This window comes from Oryctolagus cuniculus, chromosome 6 (genome assembly GCF_051225735.1).
Source record: "Oryctolagus cuniculus isolate XC-2025 breed Fujian yellow rabbit chromosome 6, ASM5122573v1, whole genome shotgun sequence".
Classification (NCBI taxonomy): Eukaryota; Metazoa; Chordata; class Mammalia; order Lagomorpha; family Leporidae; genus Oryctolagus; species Oryctolagus cuniculus.
In genome coordinates, this window is record NC_142872.1 from 119,001,436 (window position 1) to 119,013,772 (window position 12,337).

At 38.2% G+C, this 12,337-nt stretch overlaps 1 long non-coding RNA gene across 1 annotated transcript in view; it reads left to right on the forward strand.

Annotated features, from left to right (window-relative positions):
* The window catches only part of LOC127490593 (uncharacterized), a 67,097-nt gene that overhangs the window by 10,372 nt on the left and 44,388 nt on the right, over positions 1-12,337 (forward strand). The window lies entirely within an intron of this gene.

The window sequence follows — 12,337 nt, forward strand, 5'->3', positions numbered from 1 at the left end:
TTTATTTCACCTTCGTTGGTAAAAGTAGAGCTTTGTATTGTACAGTATTCTGGGGTGAAAATTTTTTTTCTCTTAAGACTTGAACTATGTCTCTCCATTCTCTCCTATTCTTTAGGGTTTCTGATGAGAAGTCAGCTGTGAGCTGAATTGGAGATCCTCTGAAAGTAATCTGGCAATTCTGTCATGCACATTTTAGAATATTTTCTTCATGTTTTACTATTGAATGTTTGACTACAATATGTCATGGTTAAGATCTTTCTGGTCATGTCTATTAGGAGTTTTTTGTGCCTTGTGCACTTAGGGGTCTCTTTCTTTCTCCTTATTAGGTGAGTTTTCTGTAATTATTTCAGTGAATAGGTCTTCTAATCCATTCATCTTTCTATACCTTCATGAACTCCTGAGACACATATATTGGATCATGTGATAGTATCCATAAATCTTGAACATTGTTTCTAATTTTTCTAATGTCATCTTGTTTTTTTTTTTCCAGTCTGACTGAGATATTTCCAAAGATTTTTCTTCTAGCTCTGATATCTTTCTTTGCCTCACAAAAGCTGTCGTTCAGGCTTTACACTGTATTATTTATTATACATATTCAATTCTTCATTTCTAATATTTGAGTTTGATTTCTCTTTAAAATTTCAATCTCATGGGAAAATTCTTCCTCAATGTCTTAGATGGATTTTTTTTAACTCATGAATTTGCTTCTCATTGTTTCTAAATAATCCAATGATTAATCCTTTGAATTCCTTTTCAGGCATTTCATCAATCTCTTCATCTTCACATTCTGATATTGAAGCATTGTTGTTATCTTCTGAGGGAGTTATGTTGTCTTCTTGTTTCTTGAATTTCTATATTTATTTTTAGGCATTTTGGAAATACTTGATTTTCTACTCTAATGGCTTTTATCTTTGAACTATACCCCTGTGGATTCCTAGTGTGTCTTCTCTTTCAGTGAATACCCAGAGGCACGCACTGGGTGTGGCCAGGGAGCTGTGTTCATTGCAAGTATCCAGGGTAACACCCAAATTGGGCATGGTACATCTTCTCTGTTGTCAGCAGTGGGGAGAATATGATCACCTCTGTTGGTGCAATCACACCATACCTCCTCTCTTCAGTGAATAGCCCACAGTGGATGCAACACTCATCTGCACTGCTGCATGAACTACACAAAGGATCTGTGCAGTTTTCAAATGTAAGCAAGGATCCCTCTGCAATGGCCCATCCAAGGCAATCAGGAAGCTCTGGGCCCCGATGACAGGCACAGTGATTGCCCAGAGACTTTTTTGACAGGCAGAGTTACACAGTGAGAGAGAGACAGAGAGAAAGGTCTTCCTTCTGTTGGTTCACCCCCAAATAGCCGCTACGGCTGGCACGTTGTGGCCAGCGTGCCGCGCCAATCTGAAGCCAGGAGCCAGGCACTTCCTCCTGGTCTCCCATGCAGGTGCAGGGCCCAAGCACTCAGGCCATCCTCCACTGCCTTTCTGGGCCACAGCAGAGAGCTGGACTGGAAGAGGAGCAACCAGGACAGAATCCGGCGCCCCAACCGGGACTAGAACCCCGGATGCCAGTGCCGCAGGCAGAGGATTAGCCTAGTGAGCTGTGGCGCTGGCCGAGGATTTCATTTTTTTAACCTTGTGTAGTATTCCATGGTGTACATATCTCATAATTTGTTTATCCATTCTTCAGTTGACAGGCATGTGGGCTAATTTCTTTTTTTTTAACTTTTATTTAATGAATATAAATTTCCAAAGTACAGCTTATGGATTACAATGGCTTCCCCCCCATAACGTCCCTCCCACCCGCAACCCTCCTCTTTCCCACTCCCTCTCCCCTTCCATTCACATCATGATTCATTTTCGATTCTCTTTATATACAGAAGATCAGTTTAGCATACATTAAGTAAAGATTTCAACAGTTTGCTCCCACACAGAAACATAAAGTGAAAAATACTGTTTCTTTTTTTTTAAGATTTATTTATTTTACTTGAAAGTCACAGTTACACAGAGAGAGAAAGAGAGGGAAAGAGAGAGAGAGACTTGAGAGAGAGGTCTTCCATCCGCTGGTTCATTCCCCAGTTGGCTGCAATGGCCAGAGCTACACTGATCTGAAGCCAGGAGCCAGGAGCTTCTTCTAGGTCTCCCACCCAGTTGCACGGGCCAAGGACTTGAGCCATCTTCCACTGCTTTCCCAGGCCATAGCAGAGAGCTTGATCGGAAGTGGAGCAGCCAGGTCTGGAACCCGCCCATATGGTATGCCAGCACTGTAGGCGCTGGCTTTACCCTCTACATCACAGCTCTGGCCCCTGGGCCGATTTCATATCTTAGTTATTGTGAATTGAGCTGCAATAAACATGGAGATACAGGTAACTCTTTCATATGCTGATTTAATTTCCCTAGGGAAATTTCCCAGGAGTAGGATGGCTGGGTCATATGGTAGGTCTATATTCAGATTTCTGAGATTTCACCACACTGTCTTCCACAGTGGCTGCACCAGGTTACATCCCCACCAACAGTGGATAGGGTACCTTTTTCTCCATATCCTTGCCAACATTTGTTGCTTTGTTGATTTCTGTATGAAAGCCATTCTAACTGGGGTGAGGTGAAACCTCATTGTGGTTTTGATTTGCATCTCCTTGATGGCTAGTGATCCTGAGCAATTTTTTTGTGTCTGTTGGCCATTTGAATTTCATCTCTTGAAAATTGCCTGGTTAAGTCCTTTGCCTGTTTCTTAACTGATTGCTTATTTTGTTGTTGAATTTCTTGAACTCTTTATAGATTCTGGATATTAATCCTTTATCAGTTGCAAAGTTTTCAAATATTTTCTCCCATTCTGTTAGTTGCTTTTTTGCTGGGTGTTTCTTTTGCAGTGCATCCCAGCTTGATGTAATCCCGTTTGTCAATTTTGGCATTGCTTGTCTGAGCTTCTGGGGTTATATCTAAGAAGTCTTTACTTATGTCAATGTCTTGCAGAGTTTCCCCAATGTTCTCTAGTAATTTGATGGTAGCAGGTTATCGATTTGGGTCTTTGATCCATTTTGAGTGGATTTTTGTGTAAGGTATAAGGTAGGGGTCTAGTTTCATACTTCTGCATGTGGAGATCCAGTTTTCCCAGCACCACTTGTTAAAAAGACTGTATTTGCTCCAGACACTGATTCTAGCCCCTTTGTCTAAGATAATTTGGTTGTAGATGAGTGGATTGTTTCTAGAGTTTCTGTTCTTTTCCATTGGTCTGCATGTCTGTTTCTGTGTCAGTATCCCGCCTGTTTTGATTATAACTGCACGGTATTATGTCTGAAAATCAGGTATTGTGATACCTCTGGCTTTGTTTTTATTGTATAAGATTGCTTTAGCTATTGAGGGTCTCTTGTGTTCCCTTGCGAATATCAGCATCATTTTTTCTAGATCTGAGAAGAATGTCCTTGGTATTTTGATTGGAATTGCATTGAATCTATAAATTGCTTTTGGTGATATGGACATCTTGATGATATTGATTCTTCCAATCCATGAACGTGGAAGATTTTTCAATTCTTTCATATCTCCTATTTCTTTCTTTAATGCTTTGTTATTTTCATCATAGAGGTCTTTGACATCCCTGGCTGTATTTATTCCAAGGTATTTATATTTTTTGTAGCTATTGTGAATTGGATTGATCTTAGATGTTCTTTCTGATCTATGACATTGTCTTTGTATACAACAATGGCTGTTTGTTTTTGTGTGTTAATTTTATATCCTGCCACTTTACCAAACTCTTTCATGAGTTCCAATAGTCTCTAAGGGGAGTCTTTTGGATCCCCTATATATATATATATAGAATCCTGTCATCTGCAAGTAAGGATAGTTTGACTTGCAATTACTCATCTCAGGCAACCAGGGAGCTGTAAACCTGTGGAGCCTCTCACAGTGATTGTCCATAGATCCAGCTACACCCTGTGCCCTCTACAATCAGTAGTTGCCGAGGATCTGCTCTGCCCTTTCCCGCTAGTCTAACCCATCCACAGAAAGGCACAGATGCTCATAGAGCTAGCTCCCTATGGGTACTCCACCTATGCTGTTTGAGCACCAGAGCCTGTGATGTGTTCAAGCCTGGGGACACTTCACAGTCCTATATGGGTGCCCAGCTCTCAACAGTCCACCCAGACATGAATTGGTGCAGTTGGTACATAAGTCCAAAATGGTATCTGCCCACTCTCAGCCAGTTGCTGGGGACCAGGACAGGGATAAAGATATGTGCCCCTTTTTCCCTCTTAGTTTATAAGTACCTTGTGCCCCACAGGTCTCCAGTCCAGACTCATGCCAGGCTCTCCCCACAGCTTCATTGCAGTGGCATGGGCTGCTCTAGTCTGATCTCACTTCACTGTCCAAAGGTGGCGCTCAGGTTCTTGACTGCTGGGGTCCTGTGTTGTGTCTGTGTACATGTTGTGCATCCGCACCCTCCATGCCAGTCTGCAGCATCCCATTTCTTTCTGTGGAATTTCCACTGCAGTTTTCTCTCTAATGCTTCCCTGAGATTGCTCTCATTCTCTCTCTCTCTCTCTCTCTCTCTCTCTCTCTCTCTCTCTCATACACTATTTTCCCTAGCCTAGCACAGTAACTTCCCTCCCTATTCAACCATCTTGGAATATCTCTAAATCCTGTTATTTTTCTAATTCCCTACTACTGAGATTTCATAATGTTTCAATCATCAATGTCACAAGAATATTTCCTTTTAACTTTTTAATTTTCCTGATCTGATCATTAAACCAATTAGGCCTTCTTGAAGTTACTTTTTATTGACTATTATTTTGCCTGGTTATCAAATTTCTCTTCTTTCATTCCTGGGAATCTTACTGTATACTGGACATGAATGCTGTGACCTAGGGGCGCAATTATGTAATATTTTTCTAAGGAGTGGTGGTTGTATTTTCCAGCAGTCAATTCAAGTATGTCTGATCACTATGCATTTCTATAGGCTTAATTTTGTGCTGGTAAGGTAGATTTGTGGAAATTCTGAAGTGTTTCTCAACATCTTCTAAATAAGCCTTACTGAAATTCCAATTTTTTTTTCCTTGTGTTCTTATCAAGGCTTGGTTTTTAGCTTAGTTAATGTAGGTAAAAGGTAAATACTACTCTAGGGTGTGGTCCTTGCACCAAATCTATGGCCTTATTGCTGTCTTATTTGTATGCATGAAGTGTCTCAGTGGTTTTGTTGTTTTTTTTTTTTTTTTTTTTTCTCTACCTAGGCTGGAATTTGATCACTCAGCCCTGGTCAATCTCTAATATTTTTATTCTTCCCTCATTCTTACTGCAACCAGTCTTTGATAAGCCTTACAAAGTCTTTCACTATAAGAAAACAGCCTAATCCTTGCACAAGGACTTGTAGGAAACCCTCAGATGGTTAAGCCTGTCCAATTTGCATCTTTTCTTCTCTCCAGTATATTACCCTGCAGATTCTAGCAGATTTGATAGCCCTAAATTCTGAAATATGCCTCCATAGATTAATGGGACTATGTGCTTTGCTCTTTGCCAGTTCTTTATACTGTTATCAGGAAATTGTTCCCAGAGAACTGCATTGAACTTGGGGCTCATGTCAAGTGTCTCCCTTCTTTCAGGGATCACAGTTATGTTTAGACTTTTGTCCAATGCCTGAAAAATGGTGTCTCATACGTCTTGTTCAGTAGTTAAGGTAAAAGGGCTAGTCTGATACCAACTACTTTATCATGGCATGAAGCAGAAATACACACTGAGATTTTTTATTTTGTATCTTAAAATGCTACTAAACAGCTCTTTAAATATTTTATTACTAAATATTCATTATATTTAAATATTGACAATTTTCCTTTCATTTTTCATATTTTTATTTAATTTTCATTCTAGAATCTCCAGTACAGTTTTAAAAAGAAGTTATGGTGACAGGCTTTCTTTTTTTATTGAAGTCAAAGATTGAAATGCTTATAATTAAGTATATCTTGACTGTGAATAGTTTTATATTCTTTACTAGGATAAGGAAGTTCCCTTTTGTATACAATTTTCAAATACTTTTTTAAAAACCATAAGTGAAAGTTAGATTTAACAGGTCTTTTTCTTTATAATTTGAAATGATCATAATGCTTTGCAACTTTATACTCAGTGTGATTAATTAGATTAATAATTTTCCAGCATTAAAGTACACCCTAGGTGATCTGCTATCCCAACAGGTGCAGTGGAAGCCCTGGCTAGTGGCCCAGGTGAACAGCTGTTAGTGCTTAGGGCTTCAGTGGGTCATTGGGAACAAGAAACTTTTCTACATCCTTAAGCATTATACCACATGGCATGATCCCAACCAGGAGGTTGACAACACCATCATCTGGGTTAAGGAAACATCTGGATTAAGGAAACAGTAAAATGGAGTGAGAAAGTAGATAAGGCCAGTCCTACTAGGTGGAATAGCAAACAGTGCTGGGCCCTAAACAAAATCCAAAATTTCCACCTGATCTTTACAAGGTATAGGACCTGCCACTTAGGGTCAGCTTCATGGTATGAACAGGAATCACTGTGTACTTACTCCTCATGTAGGATTTCTGTCCTTAATGGTGTTGTCCAATGTGAATTAATGCTATAACTAGTACTCAAACAGTATTTTACACTTTATGTTCTGTGTGGGTGCAAACTGATGAAATCTTTACTTAATATATACTAAATCGATCTTCTGTATATAAAGATAATTGAAAATGAATCCTGATGTGAATGGAAATGGGAGAGGGAGCGGGAGATGGGAGGGGTGAGGGTGGGAGGGAAGTTATGGGGGAAAAGCCATTGTAATCCATAATCCATAAACTGTACTTTGGAAATTTATATTTACTAAAGAAAGTCTAAAAAAAAAAGTAAAAAAAAAAAAAAGAAGAAAACTATGCAGGAGGACAGTACTCCCATTCTCAGAATATCCCCAAGTTGGACTAATGCTCCACTATTGTCATCTGAACTTTTAATTATTTTACTTTTGGACCTGTCTTTTAAGTGAAGCTTAATGGGAGAATGAAGCATGGGTATGTACAGAGGAGACATGTACAGTGCACATTTTCATTGACAATCCTTGTTATCCTACTTGCATATAGAGTGAGTGATGCCCCATGAGCAGAGAATTATGTTGAATGTTTAGAAAGGCTCAAAGCAAATACAAGGTAAGAGTGTTAAGAAAGTCTCTTGCCACCACTGAGTGTTGGTAGAATGGGTACAAAGCAAGATGTGAAATAAAAACAGGTGAGTTAGTTTTTTCAATGTATGTAGTTTTTCCAGTTTCAGCAAGAACAAAATATGTGTGTATGTATGAGCTATGAAATTTGAATTGTGTAATTTCAGTGATTCTTCATATCAGTAAATGCACTTGTATCTTCATTTTAAACTGACATTGTATATGATATGAAGGCAAATGGTAATATTCATGCTGATGATAGAAAATTTGCTTATTTTATTTCAAATAGAATTAGATGGAAAATAAACACTGATAACTTGAGAGAGACTATGAAAAAGCAGAATTTTATATTTAATTAACCTTTGATATCACTTTTTCTTGTTTGTTTTAAATATGCTATATATTCTTATTTTTCCCTGGGCAGCTAATGCCCTCACACCATTCTACTTTAAGCCTTCTTCTGCAGTGTCACAGGTCAGTGAAGATAATACTTGTTGTGAGATAGGGAAAGGAGGAGGAAGAGGAAAAGATCAGGAGGGGCTACCAAGTATTTGTCTCACTGCACATTCTAGTCCCCTATAGCTCTCTTGAAAAGTTTAAATGACTATCACTGTCTTTGAGTCTTGGCCCCAGCCCCAAGCCACACCACTTTGATGTATCTGGCTTGCGACATTGCTGATTCTGGGTGAATGCTTCCTCAGTATCTTGTGTTGACTGCCAGCCTGCCCTCCACTTACAACCAGTTTCTGCCTGATGTGCTCATTAGCTCATATCAGGTGCTTTAATATCAAGTTCATGTTCAGAATAAATCCCCATGCCTTCAGACTCAGCAAAATACATGGTTACTAGTTCTTCTGCAGCCAATTGGGGCCACTGAGGTGCAAGTGGAGCTCTTAGGCCAAAGAGTTTGAAAGGAGCATTTCCATGACCACAAAAACAAACCCAATAAGAAAAAAAAGCCCCCTTACAAGCATCAGCTGATGGATTCTATGGGCTGTTGGCTTATCTTCCAGCCATAGCCTGTTATCATCCACTTAACGCTATTGCAGTATGTTCTAGAGTAAGACTTGTGCCTGAGCCCACAGCTCACACTTCAAATCAAACCAGCAGAAGGTGAAGATTCAGCTCTTCAGTTTCAAGCTCTTCAGTTTTAAATTAGTTCATCTTGTCTCCAAAGTGTCAGACCAACACATAACCTTCATTTTTGAGATTTTTCTAATTTAGTGAAGGGTATTTTGACTACAGATCTTGGAATCAGAAGCTTTTTGCTTATAAGTAGTATATGGGGTCTCTAGATTTGTTATTACTGGAGATCTTCTCAGGAAAGAGTCTTAATTGGCTGAATAATGTCCAGATATAGACCTTAAATACTTTATCATGAGATTGAAAGGCTCAAGGAACTCTCACATTTATCAATCTCAGTAGTTTCAGTGAATAGGCAATATATGACAAATCCACAGTCAGCATCATATTGAATGGGGAAAAACTGGAAACATTTCCACTGAGATCTGGAATCTGACAAGGATGCTCTCTGTCAACATTATTATTCAATATAGTTCTGAACATTTAAGCAATAGCTGTTAGTCAAGGAAAAAGAAACCAAAGGGATACAAAGTGGAAAGGATGAAGTCAAATTGTCTCTGTTTATAAGTGACATGATCATAATATAGGAGAACCAAAAGACTCCACTATGAGACTATTGGAACTCATAAGAGAATCTGTCAAAGTTTCAGGACACAAATCAACACAGAAAAATCAATGTCATTAGCCAAGAATGTTCTGGCTAAAAAGTACTTATAAAAGCTACAAAAAATTTCGAATACATTGGAATAAACTGAACCAGAGTTGTGAAAGCTCTATACAATGAAAATTAGAAAACATCAATGAAAGAAATAGAAAACCAAAAATAATGGAAAAAAAACTTTCATGTTCATGGATTGGAAGAATTGGTATCAGCAAAATGTCCATACTACCCAAAACAATTTAAGACTCAATGTGATCCAAATCAAAATATCCAGGACCTTGTCAACAGATATAGAAAAAGAAATCCTAAATTCATGTGGAAACACAAAAGGGCCCAAACAGCCAAAACAATCTTAACTATGTAAACAAATATGGAGGCATCACAATACCAGATTTCAGATTTGAGGACTGTTATAATAAAAACAGCCTGCTATTGGCACAGATATGGACATGTAGACCAATGGAACAGAATAGAACCCCTGGTATTAATCCACACATCTGCAACCAGCTAATCTTTGACAAATGAGCTAAAACCACCACCTGTCATACACAGCTTCTTTAACCAATGGTGTTGGGAAAATTGGATTTCCACATTCAGGAATTTGAAACAATACCCATACCTTACACCCTTCACAAAAATCAACTCACAATGGGATAAAGATCTAAACCTAAGACCTGAAAACATCAGATTACTAGAAGAAAACAGGGTAAATGCCACAAGACATTGGCCTAAGCAAAGATTTATTGGATAAGACCCCAGAAGCATAGGCAATAAAAAAAATGGAATCACATCTAGCTGAGAAGCTTCTGCACAGGAAAAGAAACAGTTGACAAAATAAAGAGGCAACCAACAGAATGGTAGAAAATATTTGCAAACTAAGCATATAATAAAGGATTAATATTCAGAATATACAAGGAACTCAGGAAACTCAACAAAAACAAAACGAACAATCCAGTTAAGAAATGGCCCAAGGACATGAGCAGGCATTTTTCAAAGGATGTGCAAATGACCAACAGACACATAAAAAAATTCTCAGGATCACTAGCCATCAGAGAAATCCAAATAAAAACTACAATGAGGTATCACCTAACCACAATTAGAAAAATAACAAATGCTGGTGAGCATTAGGTACCCTAATACACCTTCCTGGCAACGTAAATTAGTATAAACATTATGGAAGACAGTATAGAGATTCCTCAGAAAACTAAAAATAGATCTACAATATGTCCCAGCTATCTCACTCCTGGGAATGTATCCAAAGGAAATGAAATCAGCATTTCAAAAATTTACCTACACTCCTCTGTTTATAGCAGCTAAATTCACAATACCTAAGATATGAAACCAACCTAGATGTTCTCAGCTGATGACTGGATAAAGAAAATGTGGCATATATACATGAAGGAATAGTACTCAACTATAAAATGATAAACTCTTTGACATTTGCAATCAAATGGAAGCAACCAGAGATCATTATGCTAAGTGAAATATACCAGGTCCAAAAAAAGAAAAATATATTTTTCTATTTGTGGTAGTTAATATATGCAGATATACTACTATAGTTTTAATGATCTGTCAGTATTATATATGAGTTAAATGGACATCTTTTCATTTGACTATTGTTTATAACCCTTATCTATATTTCTGCTGAACTATGGTCTTTGTATTTCTTTACTTTTTGAACTATATTTAGTGGAGCACTTAAGCCTTTGACTATAATGTAAATTAAAAATGTTATCTTGAATATTAAGGGGGGAGAGAGAGAGAGAGGAAGAAAGAAAGAAAGAAAGAAAGAAAGAAAGAAAGAAAGAAAGAAAGAAAGAGAAAAAAAGAAAGAAAGACAAAGGAGAGGAGGAATGAAGGAAGGAAGAGGGAGGGTGGGAGAAAGGAAGAAAGAGAGGGAGGTATCATTATATTCTTAGAATTGTGTCTATGAACAACATTGAATCTGTTCTCTTCGTATTAATATCACATTAACCTGAGAATTGATGAAAATTATGTTGTAATATTTATCATGTATTTGCTGTCACTCTGAGAATCTAATGTACTAATAAAATCCTTCAAAAACTGCTAGAATGGATAAAAATTGTGGAATATTAATTCACTATGAAAAAGAATTAAATTCTCCCATTTGCAGCAAAATGGGCACAACTGGAGGATATTGTGTTGAGTGAAATTAGCCAGACACAGAAAGACAAATACCATATGTTCTTCCTTACATGTAGGAGCTAAAATTAAAATAAATAAATGAATAAAAACCAAAATGAAAGAAATGCTTATGTGTATTGCATTGCTGCAAATATAGTTTTGTAAAACTTTGGTTTATAATTTTGTCAAACCAATGGTTAAGTATGTTATAATACTATCATTTTGATGATTTGTAATTACTTTAATATTTACTGTATATGAATGAAATGATCATTTTCTCATTCAATTATTGCTTATAGCTATTGTCTATATTCCCACTAAACTAGGATCATTTTGTTTTTCTCTTGTGAAACTTCTTTGATGAAACCTTAAGCTTTTTTACTGCAATATAAATTCAAAAGATGTTCTCTCCAAAACTAAAATCCAGAAAGAAAGAAGGGTGGGGGAGGGAGAGTAATGGGAGAGAAGGAGGGAGAAAGGGAGAATCATTATAATCAGAATTATATCTGGCCGGCGCCTCCACTCAATAGGCTAATCATCTGCCTGCAGTGCCGGCACAGCAGGTTCTAGTCCCAGTCAGGGCACCGGATTCTGTTCCGGTTGCCCCTCTTCCAGGCCAGCTCTCTGCTGTGGCCCGGGAGTGCGGTGGAGGATGGCCCAAGTGCTTGGGCCCTGCACCCCATTGGAGACCAGGAGAAGCACCTGGCTCCTGCCTTCGGATCAGTGCGGTGCACCGGCCGCAGTGCACTGGCCGCGGCGGCGGCCATTGGAGGGTGAACCAATGGCAAAGGAAGACCTTTCTCTCTGTCTCTCTCTCTCACTGTCCACTCTGCCTGTCAAAAAAAATAAACAAATAAAAGTATATCTACAAATTATATTAAATCTGTTAAAAACTAGTTAGAATTAAAATAATTCAATCACTCACCTTCTTTCAAAAATTACCTTTCAAGGACATGATCCCAATGTCCTAAGCACCTCCTATCAGTCGTACTTCCTAAACACAATAACTAGATTAATTTTACACTCTTTTAGTGCCATTCACTTATTTTAAAAATTATTTATATTTTAATTATCTCAAATGCAGAGAGACAGTTATCTTACACTGATTCACTCACCAAATGCATCATGGGGCTTGTAGAGGTCAAAGCCAGCTCGATATGAGTGTCCTGTATGGGTGGCAGGGACCCAGACACTTGGACCTTCAGCTGCTACCTCTCAGGGTATAAATTATAAGGAAGTTGGCACCGGAAGTAGGGCTAGAACTCAAACCCACGCACTCTGATTTGGAATATGGGCATT